This window comes from Neofelis nebulosa, chromosome 2, assembly GCF_028018385.1.
Source record: "Neofelis nebulosa isolate mNeoNeb1 chromosome 2, mNeoNeb1.pri, whole genome shotgun sequence".
Taxonomy (NCBI): Eukaryota; Metazoa; Chordata; class Mammalia; order Carnivora; family Felidae; genus Neofelis; species Neofelis nebulosa.
The window spans coordinates 131,745,888-131,771,974 of NC_080783.1; positions in this window are offsets into that span (position 1 = coordinate 131,745,888).

Genomic DNA, 26,087 nt, shown 5'->3' on the forward strand with positions numbered 1-26,087 from the left:
TCAGTCAGAGAAATACAAATATCACAATTTCAGTGATACGTGGAAATCAAATAACAAAAGAAACAAGTAAAGGAAATAAAAAGAAAGAGTTAAACCAAGAAACAGACTCTTAACTACAGAGATCAGACTGATGGTTACCAGAGTGGACAGGGGAAAGGGGATGGGTGAAATAGGTGATGTAGCTTAAGGAGGGCACTTGTGATGAGCACCAGGTGATGTATAGAATTGTGGAATCACTATATTATACACCTGAAACTAATATAACCCTGTATGTTAACTATACTGGAATTAAAAATAAAATAAAATCACAACTGGAAAGAAAAGTAAATTAAAAATTTAGAAAGTGAGTATTTCTGTTAATAACTAAAGTTTTCTAAACTGCTAAAACTGTTGATTTAAATTAGAATTCACTCTACTGAATTATTCATATCTGCTTACTTCATTGAATATGGAAATATGCAAAAATAAGAAAATACTACATTAATACCATATTTGCAATGAAAAACAGTCTCTATTAAATTTTTTTTTTAATTTTACAGAAAAAGAGAGCAAGCGAGGGAGAGGGCCAGAGGAAGAGAAAGAATCTTAAGAAGGCTCCATGCTCAGCGCAGAGCCCGACATGGGGCTTGATCCCTCAATCCTGGCTTCATGACCGGAGCTATAATCAGGAGTCAGACATTCAACCAACTGAACCACCCTGCTGCCCCTCTGTTAACTTTTAAAACCAGGCCATCCTATCTTGAGGAATACATGTACATTTTCCCTAAGCCATAGAAAGTTAATTATTTAAATAGTATCAATAATATTAAAATTCCATACATTACCTATAACAAGCACTACTAACAGTGATATTTGGGTTCATTTCCCAGAATAGATTTCCATGAATTATTTTCTGAGGTTGAGGAGATGGTAAGATAAGGAGGTAAATTAAGGGAAATATAAATGGGAAGTCAAAAATATTACCTGAACTCTCAGATATGTAGCTTGCCTTTCAGCATTTGGATCAATAAAACACATATTTAGAAAATGCCCAGCACCTTTTGTGAAATAATATGTTACAAACTTTGACAGCTTTCTATAATTTCTCTATCAAACAATCAGTTTACTAATCATCTAATGACGTCAGTGTCAGCGTAATTTTCAGTGTTTATCTATAATTAGCACTTTAATAAGCACATTCCAAAGAGAGTATAATATATAGATTCTACCCATGAAGATGGATGCATTTTCTCTTCTATCTGTCTTCTCAGGTGGCAGCTGTGGCACTCTAGAAAAATCACTGCACTTTATTTTTGTTTGGATTTGTGCTATGACTTGTCCAATTACCAGAAACATAAGCAACTTTTCAAGTTTCTGTATCTGTGAACAGATTCCCACAGATTTATTCTACAGATAAAATGTAATCATGTATGCAATCAATGTAATGTGAAAATTTTATGTTGCTGTAATTAAAAATAAGTACAAATAGAGAGATACAGAAATGAATATAATTAAACCAGACAGCAAAAATGCTTATTTTTCAGGGAGTAGATATAATCCTGATATCCATGCTTTAAACTATTTGAGGGTTGCAATATCAGTAGAGTGTTCAGAGTTTATCATAGTTTTGGGAAAGTTAACAAAGCCGGGATCAGTAAATTCTACCTTAAGGTTAAAAAAAGGTAAATAATGTTAGGAAGACAAGAGATTGTAACAAGTGGCATTGCTGAAGAATGACCGGGTAGCAACCACTGAGGATGCAGGTGTTTCCTGAATGGACAGGAGGTTAGTTATCATCCCTCTCCTGCAACACTGCATTGGAGGTTGTTGGGAATACTTCAAAAAAGAAATGATTATGACAAACTGTCAATGATAATGAAAAGAAAATTAAAAAGGAAAGAAAATGGGACCAAAACAGTCATAAATTGAGATTTGAAATCTGTGAGGGGTATAACTTCCATTAAAACTTATCTCATTAGTTTAAGTAAGGCAAGCACTGTAACAAAATTAAAGCATTAGTTCAGTAAAGCTTCCCCAAAACTTTACAGTATAGTAGATAGAAACCAAAAGAAAATAAACATTCTACGTGCACTGCAGAAAAAAGTCAGGTAACTTGTTTGTGTTTATTAGTAGACTTTTTGTTTTGAGTTTTAATTAAAAATTAAATATTATTAGAGCAAATTCATCATCTCACATAAAGGTGTAAAATTCTATTTTATTTTAGGAAAGTGCAAAAGTTACTTGATTTTTGAAAATTTTGTGAAAAGAGTAGATATGTTTTCTCAGAGTCTAGAATGTGTGTTGTGAGATCACTGATAAAATGCTTGCTGTCTCCCTAGGCCATTTTGAAAGGTTGCATTCATATGATCAAGGGAAGTTCTGAAGGAAACAATGCCACTTGTTTTGCTTTTTCACAGTTTAAAAAAAAAAAAAGTGTGTCTGACTGTAGCCTTTGTATTGCCTTTTCTGAGCTCCAGAAGTTTAAATAAAATACTCATAAAATTAGTTATTTGTTTTAAAACCAAATCATATATACTTTGTTGAATTTATTGATACTTTAATCATTTGAGCCAGATAATGTGCAAAATCAGGTTCATAACAGGACTTTTGCTTATTTTTATTTTTTTTAATTTAATGTTTATTATTTAAAATTTTTTCAATGTTTTTTTTTTTTTTTTTTTTTTTTTTTTGAGAGAGACAGAGCATGAGAAGGGGAAGAGCAGAGAGAGAGGGAGATACAGAATCTGAAGCAGGCTCCAGGCTCTGAGCTATCAGCACGGAGCCCAATGCAAGGCTCCAACGCATGAACCCTGAGATGATGACCTGTGCTTAACCAACTGAGCCACCCAGGACCCCCTTTTATTTTTTTTTACTTTTGAGAGAGAGAGAGAGAGAGAGAGAGAGAGAGAGAGAGAGAGAGAGAGAGAGAGATTGTGAGCAGAGAAGGGGCAGAGAGAGGGAGACACAGAATCTGCAGCAGGCTCTAGGCTCTGAGCTATCAGCACAGAGCCTGACGTGGGGCTCAAACTCACGAGCTGTGAGATCATGACCTGAGCTGAAGTCAGATGTTCAACCAACAGAGCCACCAGGCACCTCTGGACATTTGCTTTAAAGTTGCCCTATTTTAATTCTACTTAAAAGATGTGTAATAGGAGCTACATTTACTGGTCCTCAAGTTTATAATTACAAGCACCAAATATAATTATTCGAATATTCAGAATTACCTTGAACTCTTAGAAATACATTTTATTTTTAAAGAAAAATCTAACTGCTGTCCTGAAAAATAAAGTATATATATCAATGCCTAAAGTTAAAGGTGACTGGTAGTTACAATATCGCTTATTATGAAATATTTAGAACAAAACCATAGAAATCAGCATGTAATTTAACTCAGCCAATCTAAAAAAAAATGCTCATGAAAACAGATACATGCAGGAAGAAAGAAAGAAAGAAAGAAAGAAAGAAAGAAAGAAAGAAAGAAAGAAAGAGGAAGAAAGAGAGAAAGAAGAAAGAAAGAAAGAAAGAAAGAAAGAAAGAAAGAAAGAAAGAAAGAAAGAAAGAAAGAGGAAGAGAAAGAGAAAGAAAAGGAAGGAAGAAAGAAAGAGAAAGACTTAAAGGAACAAAGAGAGAGAAAGAGAAAGAAAGAAAAGGGTAAGAGAAAGAAAGAAAGAAAGAAAGAAAGAAAGAAAGAAAGAAAGAAAGAAAGAAAGAAAGAAAGAAAAGAAAGAAAAAGAAGGAGGGAGAGAAAGAAAGAGGTAGGGAGAGAGGAAGCAAGAGAGGAAGGAAGGAAGGAAGGAAGGAAGGAAGGAAAGAAGGAAGGAAGGAAGGAAGGAAGGAGGGAAGGAAGGAAGGAAGGAAGGAAGGACCCCAAATCTAAGAATTCTACAGTGACTCATGCAATGGAGCAATAAATAGTTTTCCTTTTTTCTTTTAGGTTTGATTACAATTATTTGAAGTAAAGTAGGCTATAATCTGTTCCTGGTTTAGAGAGCCATGCTTCCAAAGCAAGGGGACAAAGATATTGCAGACGATATTCCAAAAATACTTCTCATAAACCTATCTGCATATAAGTCCAAAGTAACACCATCCAAATGAATCTGCGTTCAAGTAACTGCTTTGTCTATTTTGCGTGCATGTATGTGTGAGGTTGGGCAAAAGAGGGCAGTGGCTTTGTTTTGCCAGTAGCTTTGTTCTTGCTACAAAAGATTAAGTACTGATGTTTCATAACTAGAGATGTTTCTCTTTTTTTATGGAGAACTTTATGTTTTTGAAAAACATTTGCAAGATGAGTTGGATGTTATAGTAAATTAGTATCACACTTTATCACACTTTATTTTTTCCATTTGGCAGGATACTAAGAAGATCAGAGAAGATATCCTCTATTCATTTTTTCACCATGGTCATCACCCAATTATTATCAAATCCTGAGTAGATGATTAGGTAAAAAAAAAAAAAAAGGAGAAAATGGGGCAATGAATCTAGGAGGGTGGCTGGTATATTTTCTGAGTTGTCACACTGTCACATCCGATACTGTTTTTATAAGATATATACATAAAGGTAAAATACAATCTCTGGTGTCAAGATATGTATTTTTTAAGTATAAAATATAATCATTGGTAAAATAATATTCACTGTGCCAATTTGAGTCATTTTGTTCACTCCTCTCAGAAGGTTGTGCTGGGGGTTATTAATATCGCATAAAATTTTGAAAAAATTCTTTTCAGCAGAAGCTTCACAAATGTGGGGGATCCTTTCAGTTTATTTCATTTTTAAGTCAAATTAAAATAGTCAACATAATGGTATGCATTAATTTTTTTCCTTTTCCTGATCAAGTTCCTTCTTCACATTGTCCAAGGACTGAGCTTAAAAGTCAAAGCTCCAGTCAATTTGGCAATACTCATTTACTCTCCATTTATGTAATTGTTGAGAAGCATTTGTTGAGTGGTTTCCCTGTGCTAGGCACTGGGGTAGGAACAAGGGAACTGAGCAGCCAACACAACAGACGCTGGCTGAAAACTTATCTAGTGAACTAGACTGTCATGCAAATTAAAACATGAGTACAGTGTGACGTGGCTATTGTAAAAGGTTTATGTGAGTTGTGATTGGGTGCATGTGGGAAAAAGCACTATTCCTCTTAAAGGACTTCTGGGAGTTGGTAATCAAAGGGCAGCCTCAAATCCTTTCTGCTAGGCAGCTGTCATCTGCCTGTCAGTTTAAAAGTTGACATGTCTTTCCTATCCCTTCTCTGATGGTAAAAATTATATAGAGGCTGGAAGCAGAAACAAAATTGAGATGACAGTGCTACAGCATGAAAACTGGAAAGCTGCCAGGAAATGTAATGATGAGGAGGTGCGCATCGATATAAAGAACCGCAGAGATATCAGAATCCATACTTTCAGAGTGCGTGGCAGAGAGCTAAAACAAATGAGTAGACTTCACAAGTGCACATTCTGTAGAATAGAGGCAAAATTGAGAACACAAAGAGTAAGAAGTGCAGATTGCGAGAGGTCAGTTTCAGGTCTGCTCCCTTTCTTACTTCCATTTGGAATCTGCTAGTAATTTATTTCGAGATTAAAATATTAGGAAGTGCTGTCTAAAGAAATATATTGCTTCTGTGCCACTGAAAATAAATTTAAGCAATCAAAACCTAAATTATATTATTTTTAAAAGTTTTAATTTATTTAAGTAATCTCTATACCCCGCGTGGGGCTCAAACTCACAACCTTGAGATCAAAAGAACCAGCCAGTTGCCCCTAAGCCATATTTTTTGAACAAAAATAATATTTTATGAGAGATTATTATGAAACTAAAAATGCTCTTGAAAATAATCAGAGGTTAAAGATTTTGTATAACACATATATCTATTCCATCTTGAAACTGTGGTTGTTAAGAAAGTACTCTATTTGCACTGTGGTTAAGTGTAAGAAACATTAATCAGAAGATCACTTGATTCTTAAGGATTTATTTAGGAAGTTCTATAGATTCAGGCATCACAATGATATTTTAGTGAATATATTTTATGTGTGTGTACAGTGGGGAATGAGATCATGTATGGTGTCCTAATATAAATTTAGGGGGCATCTGGATGGGTCAGTCAGTTAAGCATCTGACTTTTAATTTCAGGTCAGGTCATGATCTCACGATTCGTGAGTTCAAGTCCTGCTCCAGGCTCCACACTGGCAGTGCAGAGAATTCTTGGGATTTTCCCTCTCCCCTCCTCTCTCTGTTCCTCCCCTGCTCACTCTCTCTCTCTCTCAAAATAAATAAATATTAAAAAAATGAAATTAGGAAATATAAAGGACTTTTAACAAATTAAGATGCATAGATTAAGTGAAGATAGGAATACAAAATATGTTGTCAATCCCAATTATTTCTAACACATGGGTATTCATAGAGGACAATTTTTTTCTGTGTAGTTAGGCAACTCTCAGTGCCCTTTCCAAAGGTCAGCAACTCCCAGAAAGATGGATTATATATAGGTAGAACGATCTGGCATTCGTTATGTTTAAATTCCTGCTAACACTAATAAGATTATCTCTGCCCTTTTCCTCCATTTCCAAACAGTTTTGGAGACTACATTTTAGAAAAATGTCCAATATAGCTTATTTGAAAGAATATTCCCCTTTCCTATTATTTGATAATAAGATATTTTACAAAGAGTATTATTAAAACAAAGCCTTTTTGGAAATGAAGAAAGCGTTGGAGTATAAAGGGCATTTCTCGATTTCTAACTGAACTCCAATATGTTTTAGTTGGAAAAGCATTAGCACAATAGCTATATTAACTTTCTTTATTTTAGAATGGTATAAATAACTGTGAGTAATCAATCCCTTTACAAGCAAAATGAGGTGTTTATCAGTAATGTTTGGTTTCCCCAGGTGCTTGCCTACGAGGTGGGCCCTGCCATGGACTACTGGTCATGCTATTATCCTTTCTGAGTTTTTAAGGTCCTTTGCTTATGGAATACAAAACAATACATCACTTGCAAAAGTGGGCCTGCTTCTCTTCATGCAAACGCTTGCATTAAATAACATCATCATGAAAAATTTAGTAGACAAACAAAACCTGGTACAATCTCATTTCCCTTGTATATGCAGACTTAGAGTAGACACATTCATTGTGGGATACAGATTGATATTAGAAAGAATGTGCATAGAAAGATTTATTTTACAGAACACACATGACGAATGGTGATGTGTGTAAAGTGAAATTAGAAATCATAAAGATTGTGATGAATTTACTCCAAGCAGTCTTTTTAAAGAATTTAAAACAGCAAGTGTTAATTTATCCATTAAGAATATTACAGTTCCTAATAGCCAACTGGTTTGGTAGAAGAAGTCCCCTGAAAACAAAAGCATAATTATATTATTTGCTTATCATTTACAATAATAGTGAAAATGACAATGAAGGTATTAACTAGGATAAAAATTATTTAATATCATGGTTATATATTTTAAACATTACTGAAAATAAATTCTGTCCACATCCCTATATCTTTCTTATATTTTTATAGTAAAATCATATTTCCAGCTCTAAATTTTTATCACATTTTTGAAGTAATTAAAAATTAACAATGACTTAGTTTTTATGGCTCCTGTTTCTCCATATGGAGAAGGAATGTAATATAAGTTATTATGGTGTTGTAATTTTAAATAGATGGACTTTTATCATCAAAGTAATGCACACTCAAGGGCAAAAAAGAACAACAAAATGCATTCAAATCCCACTACTCAAGAGACTGGTAGTGTGAACCAATAATACACTATATAACCTAATCCAGACATTTTTATATACTTAAAATAACTTAAAAAATGAATCATTCAGCAGATTTCTGTAATATCCTTTCTCCTGCATTTTTATAGTACTCTGATACATTTTATGTGCCATCATGTGTTAATCAAAATCCTTAATGTTAGGAATTCAGTAACTTCTAAATCTGGATTTTTATATTACATTGCAAGGTGCACTGTTGCAGCAATCTTGCCTCTCACCCTTTATACATACAGCATTTGAAAAGAATGCCCAAATGGCCTTCAAAAATCTGTACAAAGCAGTTCATGCAAGTGAATTGTTTAAGCAGTTCAGGTAAGTGGTTACTTCTTTGCATGCATTAATTATCTTATTGAACATGATTCTGTTTTAATTTGCTTTTCTGATTTTAAAAAGTGGGCAATTTAAATATGTTTATTAGATTTCTAAAAATAAATTTCTTGTACAAGTTATTTGTATTTCAATAGGCATATTTTCATCATTTTCTAATGAATATGTAGTGTCCTTTATATATTTTAATAAGCAATGACTTCTGCAAAATTTCTCATCCTGAGCTACGTGAGATACTCAGCGCTGAATTTAAAAATTTTGCATTTTAAAGAATCAGTCATATAACTGACCAACTTATATGTTACATGAAAACCACTGCTATGGATGGGTTAATGTTAACCTGAAAAAAATCTAGTGATTATCTGTACTATATAAAACATTATTAAGTCAAACACATGAAGAAATTACAAAATACAGATGTTGAAAATAGGAGATGCATGTGCCCTCGTGAAATAAGTTTAAAATTAAAATTGGCCATGTTTAAGAAGAAAAATCATAACATGCTAACAAAATAAAGAGTAATTAATGAATAGTATACTACGGGAGGAAGGACAAATTGACAGGATATAAAGTTTGATGATCTAATATTTTGGGTGGAAAATAATTTTTGTGTATAGTGGACTGTAACATTGAAGTGTTTCAATGATAAGGAGTGAGTGGTGATGAAAAAGCATGACATTTGATAGCATTAATGACTAATGTAATAGGAAATTGATTTCCTAACACCTTCCCTTTGCATAGTGTCTTTTCCCTTAGATTGAAAGAGAATCAATATGTGAATATCTGAGTATATGAGAGGCAGCCAAGTGAAAAGAAAATGCTCTTCAATTAGCAATTAGAAGACTGGATTTCTTAACTTAATTGCACCACAAATGAGTTGTATGACCTTGGGCAAGTCATTTGGTCTTTCCAAGGTTTACTTTTCTCATGCACAAAAGAAAATGGTATCTAAGGCCCAGTATTAAATTTATGCAATTCAAATTTGGAATAAATTTAAATCAAAAAGGGAGTATTAAATGCACTGAATGTCCTTTAGTGATGTTTCCCAAACCATTTTCTACTGAAGACCATTTTCCTTTTTGTAATAACTAATGTTTTGTTAAGGTTTAATTTGGAGTTAGCACCATTCTTAATGAAAGCTCACAGAACTCTAGAAGATCAGTATTGCTATTATTTCACATTATAAACTAAGAAACTAATCTAAAGGGAGGATAAACAATTCATTCCAGTTCTCCATGCTAGGATTCAAAGTCAATCTGACACCATAATCTGTAACTGTAAGCATTGCCCACACTTTCTAAAATATGTTTTTTTTTTCTCAAATAAACTTGGAAAACACTGGCTTCCACAGAACAAAATCAGTTGATACAAAGTACTTTGGAATACTGAAGATTTACTTTGAATATCCAAGAAGGACATCATGTTCAGGGCGGCCTACATTTATTTTGACTATGGAAGTTGTATGAAAAGGAATAGTGACCACATCAAAGGAAGTTCTGCAAAATGATTTGAAAAATGCTAATTCTTGGGTCTTAGGAGGCATCTAATTGTATTTTTATTCAGGGAGATCTGTATAGAAAATAATTTCTTAGTAACTTGAAGAAGTAGTAGTAAGTATAAATAAAAAAGATCTCTATGGGATTTACTCTTCCATAAAATTAATTCCCACTTTCCATTTTTCATTTTTTTAGTGCATGTTAATGTAAAAATTCTTACCAGCATATTAAATATGTGTTTACCCAGGGAAAATTGTTTCAGGATGGGGACTGTAGTGCTCTGAAGAGGTCTAGATATTTTTACATTAGGATCATTCATTCCTAGCAGTGTTGCTTATGATGCCTCCAGTGTGGGTAACGTTGTTTACCATCTGTTAGTAGTTATGAAACACAAACATATTGGTTGTTTGAAAAATATTTCTGTATTATAAAATGATAAAATAAATACAATTTATACCATTATCCTGTAATGCTTATACCTTTAAGCATTTCATTTATACTCATCAAATAAGCAAGCTATAATAAAATGAAAGACATAAATCTTCCAAATTAGATACTTCACCATATTTAATCATCTGAGATTTCCCAAATATCAATTTGAGTGACAAAGATTTACAAAAAATCACATAATCAAAGAAATAATTTATACTTGATGACAGTGTCAATGATGGATATAGAATAGATAGATTAGTATTTGATATATCTCATATTGCTATTTCTCTTTCTCCTGGAACCCATAAAACATATTCAATCTCATGAAATACACCAGAATTAGAATACAGGGAACAGCATTATACAGTTCATACCTACTATTTACAGATTCTGTATTTGCCAATTAGCTTACACGCTAACATGCATCTGAAACCCCAAAAGGAATACTTACAGATACTTTGCGGTCATTCACAGATACGCTCAAAACCAAGGAAAATTTGTGTCACTCAACGCACTTGTTTCCAGTTCAGGCTGAATGAGATTGTACTCTGCCTTTGCTTCAGTTCTCATATTGTAATAAAGTATCCTTTTCAAGATCTATTTATTGCCTTTTTTTTCCTCTACATTTTGTGCTTTTTGTTGGTGGCTTTGCTGTTTAAAATGCCCCATTAGCATAGTGCTGACGTGAGGTTCAGTGTTCCTAAGTGCATGAAGCCCGCAATGTGCCTTATGGAGAAAATATGTGTATTAGATAAGCTTCATTCAGGCATGAGTTATAGTTCTGTTGGCTGTGAGTTCAATGTTAATGAATCAACAATGCCATACATCTAGGAAAGGAAGACAGATTAAAAAAAAAGTGCAATAGATAACATTGTTGTGAGCTGAAATACGAAGAAATTTACAGTCATGTTACCCAGGATAAGGAAAATGTTAAAATCTTCCTGGCTAGTCTGGTTGGATTCTATGTTTCAAAAGGTGATAAGGTCTGAGGAATGTTAAACTCTCAGGCAAGGCAAGTTCTGCAGATTGGGATGCCTTGGAAAAAAATTTAAAATACTTGCATATAGTATTTATACTATATGGAAAATAGTTATGTAGAACAACAGATTTTCAATGCTGATGAGAATATGTTGCTTTTTAAGAACTTTGCCAAAGAACTACCTTTGTAAGGCCTTTGTTGAGACCAGAGGCTCTCAACAACCTGATCCTGTATTTCCCTAGGTGGGATAGTTCAGTATTTGCTAATTCAGTGTTCATGGCAACTTTGTAGTAGATAAATACTGTGATCAATGAGAATCAACTATATATTTTTAAAATTTGTTTTTTGATACCTCCCTGGCTTATGTTCAAAACTTGTAGAAATAAAGCTTGCAAAAAAATGCTGAGGTACTTTCCAAAGTCATATCACTGCTCTAGGGTTCTAATGTGGGGGTGGGGGGGTGGGGAGTGGTGTCTAGTGTGGTTGAAAGATTTTCCCTATTCCAAAAATGAACTGTTGTATAATAGGACTAAGGAGCTAAGGTGCCACTTTGAGACCTCAAAGGAAAATTATGAGAGAGAACCCATGACATAAAAATCAGGATTCTTTAAGCTATGTGGGTAGAAAGAAGACCCTCTACTCCCTTAAAGTAGATTCCTGGACAGGAAACTGCCAGAGTGGCAGAATATGGCAGGATGGGTCTTAAGCATGAATAAGATACTGAGATTCACCAGACATACTTGGGAAACTTAGGAGCTGCATTTATTCTTTATGCAAATATTCAGAAAAGTTTAAATTATTTTCATTCATATGATACAGTCAATCGTGTTAGCGGGTGGTATACTTTAGCAAAGCCTGTAGAATCTAGGATTATAGCAATAGAAGACATATGAGATTTTATGTTGTAGACAGGCTGCTATATATATAATATGGTACTGTACATGTGAACTTTAAGGAAAAGCAGTTATTTCGAAAAGCAGATCTCTGTTTTAAGAGAAAGGGGTACAGATTTTAGGTATAGATATATTTATTGATATAGCTACCAAGAATTATAGATACTAACATATATGTATACGTACTATTGAATATATATATATACACACACATATATATACACTTAATAATGTTTATATTTTCTAACTATATATTTATCCATATAAATCACAATACATAGATTTGGTACTCAGTTGCAAATAAGGGTTGTTGAACACAAAGATACATATGAATCTCCAAGGCAAAATGTATAAGGAATGGTCGTCAGCAGCAAAAACTTGGTAAATGTCCACTTTAGGGAGTTTGTAGAAGAAAATAAATTAGCAAAATAGAATACATGCCATAATGCTATGAAGAAAGTAAGAGAGAATATAATGATGTGTGACCGCTGGGACCGGATGTCATCATTAATGTGATTTTCACATCAACGGAGGTAACAGGCTGAAATAAGATGTGTTATATTTAAGGCAATCAGTGTGCCTCACAAAAACAAAGTTGAAGGAACACTATATGGAACACTTGCGATAGGGAGGAGGGTGAGGGGATGAGAAAAACAGTGATCTAAGCAAAACTAACCTTCCTTATGCTTCCACAGCATATGTACTTTCATTTTGAAAAAGAATTCTATGGTGGTTGGAACGTGGTAGAACACTCAAGAGATTTAATTTATATGAAATAATTTATTTGGAGTCTAATAATAAAAGGAATGATGTGACCTAGATAATATCAATACTTACATTAACGTAGGAAAAAGCTGAGGTAGTGACATTAAGTAAACTGTACTAGGATACACAGTACAGTCAGGGTGTAAATGCAGGCCATTTCAGATTCTCAGTTGTAAGGCCTACTCACATAAGTTAGGATGTTGGTGTGTAAAACCTTTCTCTCTAAAGACTGACTGACTAATTGATTGGTTGAAGTAAACTTTATTTTTTAGAGTAGTTTTAGGTTCACTGCAAAACTGAGGGGAAAGTACAGAGATTTCCCACATACTGATTGTCCTTATACACACATAGCCTCCCCAATTATCAACATTCCCCACAGAGTGGTATAACTGTTACAGCTGATGAACCTGTACTGACACACTATTAATATTCAGAATCCATATTTTGCATTAGGTTTCAATAGGTGTACATTCTATGGATTTGGACATATGTACAATGGAATATATCCACCATTATGGTATCTTATAAAGTAGTTTCATTGCCCCCCAAATTCTCTGTGTTCTGCCTATTCATCTGTCCCTGCCCCTTAACCTTTAGTAATCACCCATCTATTTACTGTCTCCATAGTTTTGTCTTTTCCAGAATGTCATATGGGTGAGATCATATAGTATATCAATTTTTCAGATTGGCTTATTTCACTGACTAATACCCACTTAAGGTTTCTCTATATCTTTTCATGGCATGATACCTCTGAATAATATTCCATTCTTTGGATGTATCATAGTTTATTTATCCATTCACCATAGTTTATTTATCCATTTTACTGAAGGAAAGACATTTCGGTTGCTTCCAAGTTTTAGCAACTATGAATAATGCTGATATAAATATTTTGATACTGTCTTTTGTGTAGCTACACTTTGCAGTTCCTTGGGACAAATATCAAGGAGTGTGATTGCTGGATCATATGGTGAGAGTATGTTTCATTTTGTAAGAAACCATCAAATAGTCTTCTATTGTACCATATTGTCATCCCACCAGCACTGTATGAGAGTTCCAGTTGCTGCACATCCTCACCAGAATTTCACATTGGGGCACCTGGATGGCTCAATTGCTTAAGTGTCTGACTTCAGCTCAGGTCATGATCTCACGGTTCATGAGTTTGATTCCAGCATCAGGCTCCATGCTGACAGCTCGGAGCCTGGAGCCTGCTTCTGACTCTGTGTCTCCCTCTCTCTCTGCTCCTCCCTTGCTTGCACTCTGTCTCTGTCTCTCTTAAAAATAAAAATAAATATTAAAAAAATTTAAAAAAGAACTTTGTGTTATCAGTTTCTTGGATTTTGGACATTCTCTAATAGGTCTATAAGGGTATCTCACTACTGTTTTAATTTGTATTTCCTTGATGACATGAAAGGTGGAACATCTTTTTACATATTCATATTTGCTATTTCTATATCACCTTTGGTAGAGTGTCTATTAAGATCTTTGGCCCATTTTTATATCAGGTTGATCATTTTCTCAGCGCTGACTTTTGAGGGTTCTTTGTATATTGTGGATAACGGTTCTTTATTAGTCTGTATCAGTTGTTTGCAAATATTTTCTCCCAATTTGTGGCTTGTTTTCCATTCTCTTGGCATTGCTTCTTGCAGAGCAGTTTTTAATTTTAATGAAATCCATTTTATTAATTCTTCCTTTCATGGACTGTGCTTTTTGTGTTACATCTAAAGTCATCAACAAGCTGAAGGTCATTTGATTTTATGTTCTCTTCCAGGACACTATAGTTTGTCTTGTTATTTAGGCCTGTGATACATTTTGGATTTAGTTTTTGTGAAGGATATAAGGTCTGTATTTAGTTTTTTTTTTTAATTTTGCATCTATATGTCCAGTTGTTCCAGCACCATTTGTTGAAAAGAATATTTTGCTCCATTGTATTGTCCTTGCTCCTTTGGCAAGGCCAGTTGATGTAGGTCTACTTCTGGGTCCTCTATTCTGTTCCATTGATTTGTTTATTATTTTGCCAATACCACCTTGTCTTAATTATTATAGCTTTATAGTATGTCTTGAGATTGTGTAGTGTCAGTACTCCAACTTTTTTCTCTTTAATATTGTGGTGGTTATACTGGTTATTTGTCTTTCCATATAAAATAAGAATCAGATTGTCTATATCCATAAAATTATTTACTGAGCTTTGACTGGGATTACACAGAATCAACAGGTCAAGGATAGAAAGAACTGACATTGACAATATTGAGGCTTCCTATCCATGAACTATTTATTTAGCTTTTTGATTTCTTTCATCTGTATTTTGTGTTTCTCAGATCTTGTACATATTTTTTTATTTACATCTAAGTATTTTACTTTTGGGATGCTAATGTAAAATGTATTATGCTTTTTATTTCAAATTCCACTAGTTCATTGCTGGTAGATAGGGAAGCAATAAACTTTTGTGTATTAACCTTGTATCCTCAATGCTGCTATAATCACTTATTTGTTTTAGGAGTATTTTTTGTCAATTTTTTTTTTTTTTGGATTTTCTCCATAGTCTATCATGTTAGCTGTGAATAGAGGTAATTTTATTCTTTCCTTCCTAATTTGTATACTTTATTTAATTTTCTTGTCTAATTGCACTGGCTTGGTCTGCTAGTACAATGTAAAAAAGAAGTGGTGTGGGAAGATTCTTGCCTTACGCTGATCTTAGTGGGAACACTTCTAGTCTCTCACCACTAATTATGAAGTTAGTTTTAAGTTTTCTTAGACATTTTTTTGTGTCAAATTGAAGAAGTTCCCCTTTGTTCTTAATTTACTGAGAGTTTTTATCATGAATTGGTGTTGAATTTTGTCAACACTGCTTTTCTGCATCATGTGATTTTTCTTTTGTTCCTCTTCTTCTTTTTTTCAATCTGCTGTAATGGAATACATAAATTGATTTTCAAATGTTGAACTAACAATACCAAGGAAAAATCCACTTTGTCATGGTGTAGAATTCTTTTTATCTTTTAGTGGATTTGATTTGTCTTTGTTGAGGATTTTTTCATCGATGTTCAAACTATAGTCTGTAGTTTACTTCTAATGTTTTTATGTAGTTTTGGAATTAGAGTAATGATAATCTCATAGAATGAATTAGGAAGTATCCCCTATGCTTCTGTCTTCTGTGAGAGATTGTGCAGAGAATTGGTATAATTTTTTCCTTAAATGTTTGGTAGACTTCACCTGAACCCATCTGGGTCTTGTGTTTTCTATTTTGACAGGTTATTAATTACTGATTTATTTAATAGATAAAGGCCTATTAAACTTATCTATTTCTTCTTATGTGAATTTTGGCAAATTTTCACCCCTCTTTATCCCTGAAAACTTTCCTTGGTCTGAAGTCTGCTCTATTTGAAATTCATACAGCTCTTCCTGCATACTTCGATTACTGTCCACGTGGCATATCTTTTCCCATCTACTGTACTTTTAATCTATATGCATCTTTACAATTAATGTGGGTTTCTTGAAGACAACATATAGTTGGCTCTTGTTTCCAGATCCACTCTGACAATCTTTGACTTTTAACTGGTTCATTCAGACTTCTGACATTCAAAATGGTTATTGATATAGTTGAATGAGTATCTATACTATTTGTTTCTGTTTTCTATTTGCTTCCTTTGCTGTTTTTTTCTATTTTTGTCTTCCAGTCTTCTTTATTTTATGGTTTTAACTGAGCATTTTATACAATTTCATTTTCTTTCTTTTCTTAGCATATCAGTTATACTTCTTTTTTCTCATTTATTTTTGAATCAGTAAATCATTTAATTTTATTTGTATTTTTATAATTAGTATATTATTTGTGAATGTATAATTCTCTGAATGGTGTATGTAAAAGGATCACATACTCAAAAAATCAATGATTTTTATATTTTTCATTATAAATATTTCATGTTGAACATTATTCAACATTTCATTTTGGCACAGTTAGCATTTTTTTAAATGTGGTTTTAAAGAGGTTAATTTCCACTACATCATAAATGTAAGCGTTCATTTTAACAGTATTTGTATTTTAATTCAGAAGTATTGAAGGGTGCCTGGGTGGCTCAGTCAGTTAAACATCCACTTTTTGATATTGGCTCAGGTCGGGATCTCAAGGTCCGGAGATGGAGTCCTACCAACAAGGGGCTCCGTGCTGGACTCCACGCAGAAAGAAGCCTGCTTGGGATTCTCTCTCTCTGCCTCTGTGCCCTTCCCCCACTCACACACACACACACTCTCTCTCAGAATAAGTAAATAAACTTAAAAAAAAAGTATCGATGCCTACTAATGTGTGTGTGACATCTTGCCATCCCCATCTTAAGTATTCATCCATTTAAAATTCACATGAATATTAAAGGATATATCCCATTTGATATTTGCAAACTAAATATTTCTAGGACAGGAAACTTTGTACTATTTCACATTTTATGAAATCATATTGTACAAAATAAAAGTTGTAAAAAATAAAAATAAATTGTTAGAAGAAAGATAGTATTTTGTATATCTATATGAGTACCTGACACATTTCTACTACAATAGTAAACGTTGTTCAAATATGATTAGGCTCTTTTCAAGGGGTGAATGCCTTTATTACTCATTCAGGTTTCCCATCTTTGATATATAATATTTTTTGAACATTCAGGAATGGATTTTAATTGTATCAATTTAGCTAAACTGGAACTACTTTTCCCAGAATTCTCTTCCCCTATGTTACCAATTATGGTGAGCCACAAGAGGTTTTTTGTTTTTTGTTTGTTTGTTTGTTTGTCTGTTTTGTATGAGAAACAGAAAGTAGAAAGCATAGGTGGGCACTCCTTTATTCCACAGAAGATAGTTCATACAGATCCCATGCTCCAATACTGCTCACATTCATTGTTGCTCATCTGCCGCCTCACTTACTGGTGCATGGCAGCATCCAGGACTTCCAGATCTGGCCAGTCCTTTCTTCAGTCTCACGGACTCCTTAGGACCATTTTCAACACAGGGCCAAATGGAATTGACCTTCCTTACACATCACCTCCATTATCAGTGTTTGGAGTTTGGAGGTGGTGAGGCACTGACAACTGTGTCCATTGTAGATTTCAGCTCACCCTAGCAGGTCCCCATTTTTCCCTGCTCCATCCCACTTAGTACTTATTTTTCCTTCCAGACCACCTTATCTTGTGGTTTTGAGTCATCTCAAAATGAAGTTGCTATGCTTCTTTGTTCAAACCTGACTGAAACAGGCAGAGACAAATTTCGGCAATATTTTCTACTTCGGTGGTATCCTGGCCATACCTCTATCTCAACATTTATCAAATTGTCTTGCACTTACCCATTTGTCTCTCCCACTGCATTGAGGGTAATGACAGGAAGATTTCTTTTTCTTTATCTATCTTTTTATTGTAATAGAGGAGTTCTGTGCATTGTGCATTAAAAATAATATATGCATGCTGAATTGAATCAGGCCCTTTACAAATTCATGTTTACTTAAACATTTCCAATAAATTATTTTTAAAAAGTAAAGTGCTTCAAGGAAGTCTAATGTTGTTATGGTTTTTATCTTAAAGGGCTCATGTATGTAATAGTAGTAAGGTGAGCAGGTGTCTAATTATAAGGAAGCCCTTAGGTCAATTGCTGATGTATTTAATAAAGGCTATTTTCACCCCAAACCATCTGTGAATCTTAGCTTTCATCATTCAAGGACTGTAGCTTTGTTTTTGGTTACATTTGAGAACTAATGGTATAATAGGCTGTATCATTCTATAAACCTTAATCTATTATAATTCTTGCTTTTATGTTTACAACCAAAGACTCTGTTTTCAAAGCCTGTTCTGTCCTGAATCCATATACTGGCTCAGTCACTGCTACCGTTTTTTTGGGAAAGACACACCACTCCAAGTGTGTCAGGGATAATATCTACATTATAAACAGGGTTATTATAAAGGATAAAAAAACATGTAAATACAAATTATACACAGTCCTCAGCACATAATATTTGTTCAATGGGTATTAGCTATTGTTACTATCAGATTTGTTTTAAGAAAAAGGAGAGTAATAACTGAGCACTTTATAGGTGGCTATGTAACACCATAGTTTAATTCATTGCATATATATACTTAGGTACAAAAAAAAAGTTCACTGCTCGGTTGAAGCTATGAATTTTTCATATCTGTAACCAGGTCCTACTAAATTAAGAAATCATTTCTGACTACAAGTTAACCAATTTTTAAAATTGCTATTCTTCCATTCCTGACAGTATAACAGCAACATATTAAAATGCTAAAAATGCAACTCTTAACATTTGTAGGTATAGCTCATGAAATACTATTTACAACGAGAAGTTGACTCATTGTCTTTCAACCCCGTATTTCATAAAAGAAAAAAAAAGTTCTTGGCCATGTAGACTGTGGAATTTTTTTTTTTACATTTGATATTTCTCTATGTGACAGTCTGAATAAGTTAAAAGTTAATGAAAACAATTTCCAAGGAAGAAAATATCTGGTTTTTAAATAGTCATATGTAGTGATATTACATTGGTATTTATTTTGGTATTCACCCTAATCTGAGTCTAAATAAATATTGATGACTATATCCTGTTCCCAATAATATAGATTCACATTTAGTAAACTGTACAATATCTGCCAACAGAATCTTGAAGTGTTGTTAGGACACTGATACTATGACTAAGAGTAATAGCAAAGTATTTTAGGGACTTTAGCAAATCCCTGTCTTGGGGGTTTCCTTTTATTATTACTATCCATAAACAATGAACTGTCAAATGTGTGAGGAAAGTTATGTGATTATAAAAATCATTATGTGACTTTTAAGAGCCAATATGCTCCTTTTTAAAGTATGTTATCAGGTATAAATAAATAGACAATTATAAATAAATAAATAAATAAACAATTAATTAATTAATTAATGGAATTAATAATTTTATATAATCTGTATTGTGACACTTTATGACATAGAGCAATATCATGACAAGTGACCAACTGATTAACAGTCTGTCAAACCTTCATGGAGGGGAGATTTCCTAGGAGAAAGATTTTAAAGCAGAACAAAACAAAATGAAACAAAACAAAGCACACAAAAAACACAACTTCCTTTAAGTAGGAAATTTTTCTGGTCAGAACATCTGTGTAAAAAATGTGTAATGCTTTCTCTACATGTTTACCAGGTGAGGTTTCCAGATTCAGTTCATCCTTATCATTGTTAAACATCACCCTGATAATCCATAGTGCCATTCCCCTCTCATCTGTGAGCTCAACATTTATGTGCATCATGATTATAATTCTAACTAATTAGTTTATTTTAATTATAATCAATACACTAAGGAGAAGTTTGAGACAGCTGATATGATGTATTACCAATTCTAAAAGCATTTGTCTTGCTTTTGGCAGTTGTGCTATCTCTGGAATGGCCCTGCCTGCTTGGCAGGAACCTGTCAGGGCCATTATGATTGCTGCATGCAGGGGCATTAGCTGACAGTTCTTCTTCCACTCCTGATAAATGTATGCCTGCAGTGTAATCACATCCACATGGTCTTGCTCTAGCATTTACCTATAGCTTCATCAAATATGAGAATATGTAACATAAATATATGAGAGTCACACATATACATGAATCAAGCATAGCATCATAGTAGATGACAGGAAGTCTATGTGATAGTCTCTTCTGAAAGCCTATGCTACATGAAGCTATGTAAGTAGCTCTGTGGGGAGAAAACACTTCTGTTACTATGTTAAGGATACTTGAGTGGTTCTTAAAAACTGATATACTGGAAAATGATTTCAGAGGCATGAGAGGATTTTCCCCCAGTGTAATATTTACAAATCAGTGATTCTGAAATATCATAGGCTTTGTGGTAAGGTGGGAAATTCCTATATGAAGTTATTAACAAAGACCTGTACTGGACTTAAATTGAGCATTCAAATATATAACTTTCCTCTGATGTTGTTCTAGCATATACTCATATTTTAAAACTCCACATTGGAAACTTGACCCTGTTTTTATTGATAAATCTTTTATTCTTCTCTCATGAATTATTCAAGTACTTGTGCCAGGCAAGCTTATTTTCAGAGAGTGAAAAGGAGATTCTGAAATCATATGCCATAATTTCTTTCAGTAAAAACCAAACTCTTTTTCTATACACATAATTTTATTTTGATAAAACTGTATGTGTTTGGTGATTTAACATTCTTTATTGTTGAAATAAACATAATGATTTTAAATGTATTTGATGCATTGAATCAATCTTAAATGAATTAACTTGCTCATGCTATTGGTCAACACCAAAGAATACGGCTCCATTAGAAATGTGCACCTTGTCACACTGATATGCTAGACTCAGTACTGCTCTGAGAAGGAGACAGAATTGAAACCACTAAAGACTATGTAATTGTGTGATAAGGAAGAGACAGAAAGATACTCACAGCTGATAAGAGCTGAAAAATGGCCAGGAATAAGGTACTGATCTCTGGCTTACTGACTGCATGTACATTAAAATGAGAGATAAAAGTTGTCAGATAGGATATATTTTTAAAAAAAGAAAAAATAATTAGCTTTAGAGAGATTAAAGGCAACCTTATTAAGCAGTGGACTTTGACTATAGGCAGTATTTGATAGTAAGTTAAATAAATGAATATTTTACCATGGAAATATAAGAGGGAAAACAGACAAAAACATTTTACTTTTTTTTTTAAGTGGAAAAACTTTGTATCTTAATTTCTTCATCTATGTATTTGTTTTTTTAGTTTTCTTGAAGTTAGATTATTGGAAATAGAAGGAAACTTTAAAACACTCTTAATTTTACAGGAAAGGAAACTAAAAAGTCTAAGTGACAATCCCCCAAATCTATTTATTATAAGGACTGCTTAGGTTAGAATGTTTTCCAGTTTCAGTTCATGTTAAACATTCTGTACTGGCTTTCCCTTTTTCAAATGTGACTTCTTCCTTAAATATATATTAACTATGCATTGTTTTAATATTCTATATATATGAGACTTCATATATACACAAAGTGTTTCTTTACATCAAAGCCACTACATATTATAATTTTAAAAATGAAAAAATTGTGGTATGTATAAAGGATCAGTAATATGGTTAATTTTCCAGTAAAATGTAAGAATAATTTTCCTAGTGAATGTCTATAGTTCTATGTATTCACTGTGCAAATATGCCTTAATATCAAGAATGACTGAATTCCAGGGTCCTTGGGTGGCTCAGTCAGTTATGTGTCCAACTTCGGCTCAGGTCATGATCTTTTGGTTCGTGAGTTTGAGCCCTGCGTCAGGCTCTGTGCTGACAGCTTGGAGCCTGGAGTCTGCTTTGGATTCTGTGTCTCCCTCTCTCTGTGCCCCTACCCAGCTTGTGCTCTGTCTCTCTCTCAAAAATAAAATAAACATTAAAAAAATTAAAAAAAGAATGTCTGAATTCCAACCACTCATCTATATAGCAAAATTAAATGTACCTAAACCTACTTTCCTGTGAACTCCCTTTCAATAGGCACATCTACTCTATATGTTGACCACAATCACATAGTGCTGGGCTTTATTTTCTGTAACTCATATTACAAGATCAATTATACTATAGATTACGCTAAATGCTTTCCAAAAGTACATATTGTCCCCTCCTCTGTATCCTCTTAGAGCAAGTATACTGTCTTTAGAGACATGGAACTGCCCTCCCTCTCCAATTCCTCTAATAAAAGTCACTCTTCAGAAAAGGTGAGGGAGATGGAGAAGGAAAAGGAGAAGGAGGATAGGGAGGTGTAGGGGGAGGAGGAGATGATAAGTAGGATAGTTGATGGTTGCTTAGGGCTACACAGTAGGTGGTCTGCTGTAACTGGCTTTAAAAAACAATGTGTTAAGGTCATTGCCCACTTTTTCCATATTAACAGACTCTCCATTTTAAGGACTATCCAACTCCCATGTGATTTAGGATTATATTTCAAATTAATCTAAAAATTAATTATAGTAATCTCATTCAAGCTTCAATTTTGACTTCCATGAGGCCTAGCACTTTACCTTTGTGAGTCTGCTGGGAAATGTTTCCTCCTTTATAAAAGAAAGACCATAAGAAGAAATAATCCATCTTTGTGGATTTATTTATTTATTTATTTATTTATTTATTTATTTTTCCCCACTAGACATATTAGGACTTGTTACTGAATTGTGACACATATATATAACAAAGAGGGGACTATGGAGTTGGATCAGGACTCTCAGGGGTAAGGATATTTAATGTAGATAATAAAATATATTCTAATTTATAAATCTTTCTTTTTGTTTCCTATTTGTGTTCTTTCCCAAATGCAGTGCAGTTTTTTTGTCCCCAAGATATAGTATAGTTCCATCTATATTATGGAAAATATATATGTATATAAAGATCCATGAACCACTTGAACAGCAGCTTTGAGGTAGGTGTTGAGAGATGAGACAAACCCCTTGGGATCTTAGTGATGTGGTATCTGAAGAGAATCTTAAACGTGTGAGTTGCTGGTATGTATTCTGAACATTTACTGACCATTGCTCTCCCTTCTGAGACTATCCTGGTTTTCTCTATCAGGAGCCTTGGAGGGTTTTGTGGTTTGGGTTCATGAAAGTGTGTGGATGGTAAGAGTAAACATTTCTTTCTCTCTCTCTTCTTTCCTCCCTCCCTCCTTTCTTCCCTTCTTTCCTCACTTAATTGCATTCCATTTTATTGAAAAATATGCCAATTAAACATTCACTGTCTACCATTAGAAGTTTATCACATATTTCCATTTCTGCTCCACTTCCCTACCATCCCCACTGAATACTGTACTCCATTAGCCAATGTACTTTCTTAGTTATCATTCTCACCTTCATCTCATAACAATGAGTCTCCTGCTAATAGTCATTTAAAAAAATGTGACATGGATGAATGATTAAATATGTGAAAGAAATGTCTTGTAGTATGCTTCAATCTTTTCATGACTTAATGTTATTGTCAGGGAATTATATTACTCATTCTATTAAACGATACTCTCTCACTAAAATTTTATTCTGCATTAGATGAAACTGGGGGAGTTGGGATCCTTTCATAATTGAAGTTTTTCCCAGAAGTAGGTTGGCATCATCTTGTTTACAGAACAGAAAGAACTAAGGAGTTGTCAGTAACAGATATCTTAGGAAATCTAGTGGGGTGGGAAAGGTGGGAAACTAAATGTGTTATAGATTTCAAAAATCAACCTAGGAAGAAATATATTTCATTGGAGGTGATCAGGAAGTTGAGAAAGGGGAAATAGAGTATAACTAATTTTGCAAGCCATGTTTATGCTGAGAAATACATAATTACAACAAACAACAATCACTAAAGAGAGTTTCAATGAGACTGTCAGACTATCTTCACAGATTTATATATTGCTGATCCATATACATGGTAGCCTTCATAGCTCCTAAGGAACATAAGTGGTAAAAAAAAAAAAAGGCAGACATAGAAGATAGAGGTGACACAGAGAGTAAAAATGACTTGTAGTTTCTTTGTGGGTATTTATATGAACAAAATATATTTAACAAATTTCAAATAACCACTGTTGTAAGATAGTTTTTAAAGATTTTACTATTGGGGCACCTGGGTGGCTCGGTCAGTTAAGCTTCCGATTTTGGCTCATATCATGATCTGATGGTTTGTGAGTTCGAGCCCTGCATTCACCTCTGTGCTGACAGCTCAGAGCCTGGAGCCTGCTTCAGATTCTGTGTCTCCCCCTCTCTCTGCCCCTCCCATACTCATGCTATGTCTCTCTCTGTCTCTCTCTGTCTCTCAATAATAATAAATAGATGTTAAAAATTAAAAAAAAAAAAGATTTTACTATTATCTAGGCATAGTTATGTCCATGCCTTCCAGTTGTACTTTTATTATATCACTTACTATTATTGATGGTTCCTCTTTTGTTTACTGTATTGATTTTTTAAATAAAGAAACCAAAATATCAAAAACTCAAATCAGTAAGGTTTTAATAACATCACAAAATTTTAGAAAAAGTAATGCAAAATATCAATGCCCAAAATGTTTCTACGAAAAAATTTAAAATAACAAAACATTTAGTAATTAGCTATTGTTCATGTTGGAAATACTGGATTTGACTGCATGGTTTTTCTTTGTTTTCAGTCATTTGTAGTATCTAAGGCCAGGAATAGAATGGTATTTTTATCAAATGCATTTACATTTGTAAACAAGATGATTTATAGGTTATTATCTGCCATCTAATTACTCCTTTTCCTATACATTATTCCTATGGGAGGACATCACTTTAACATATTATTTCAAAAAATTCTAATCAACGTGTCAAGTTAAAATCCTCCTTTGTCTCTCATTCCTCTAAGTTAATTTTCCTAAAACAGTCTTTGTGATATAATGGGGAAATTAGAGTGTATGATGTTCAAATACTTGTCTCTAATTAGTTTAATCACCCTGAAATATTTTCCACATCTATAAAATATTCACTCAAATACTTAGCTGATGCAGAAATTTACTGTGAAATCAAGGGAGAATAAAATGTGAAAGCTCTTTTTAAACTGCTATAAATATCTTAATAGAATCAATGTTTTACAAATTATACCTTTATAAAAAAATTGGAAACATAAAAATATCCACCTTTGAGCATATATGTAGTATCTTAACTCCTAATCCTAACATAAGCCACTGTGAAATTAGATAGTACTTAATAACCAGAAGTAAATTTCCGATATTTCTTATGTTTTTTTTTTCAATATCTCATTCATTCCTTCATTAATTCATCTACTCCTCATCTATTCATTCATAAAACAAATAATTGTTAATATCTACTTATTATCTCACAGCCTGTGACAGATCTTGGGGCTATAATTGAAAAGAATATGCTATTTCTGTTTCAAAGATATATTGGTCTTGGGTGAATGCATCAGTTATCTTCAGCAACACCAATGCTGCATAACAGGTAACTTCAAAACACTTGTTGGCATATTACAATAAACAGTGAGTTTTGTTTATTACTTTAGAGGTCAGCAAGGTGGCTTTGCTGATCTGAACTAAGAGGAACTCATCTTAGCTGGTATTTCCCTTGTGTTGTGGTTACCTGGCAAGTGATGTGGGGAATAGCAGCTCTAAAATAACCTTGGCATGGGTGCGGGGGGGGGGGGGGGGGTTACAATTTGTCTCTGCATCATGTCAATACTCATCATCTAGCAACTAGCCTGGGCTGGTGATGATAGTCTAAGCAGACAACCAACAGAAGACACGTCCTCATAGTGAACACAAAGAAGCAAGACAGAAAGAGGAACGTATAAGGTCTTTTGAGAACAAGGCTCAGAATGGCATACTTTCACAATAGCGTCCTTCTATTAATTAAACAAGTCATATAGCCAGTATTCAAAGGATGGAAAATAAACTCCACTTCTTGATGAAAGTACTATTAAGTCATATTTACGAGTGTAGGTACAGGGTGGGGTGTAGAAT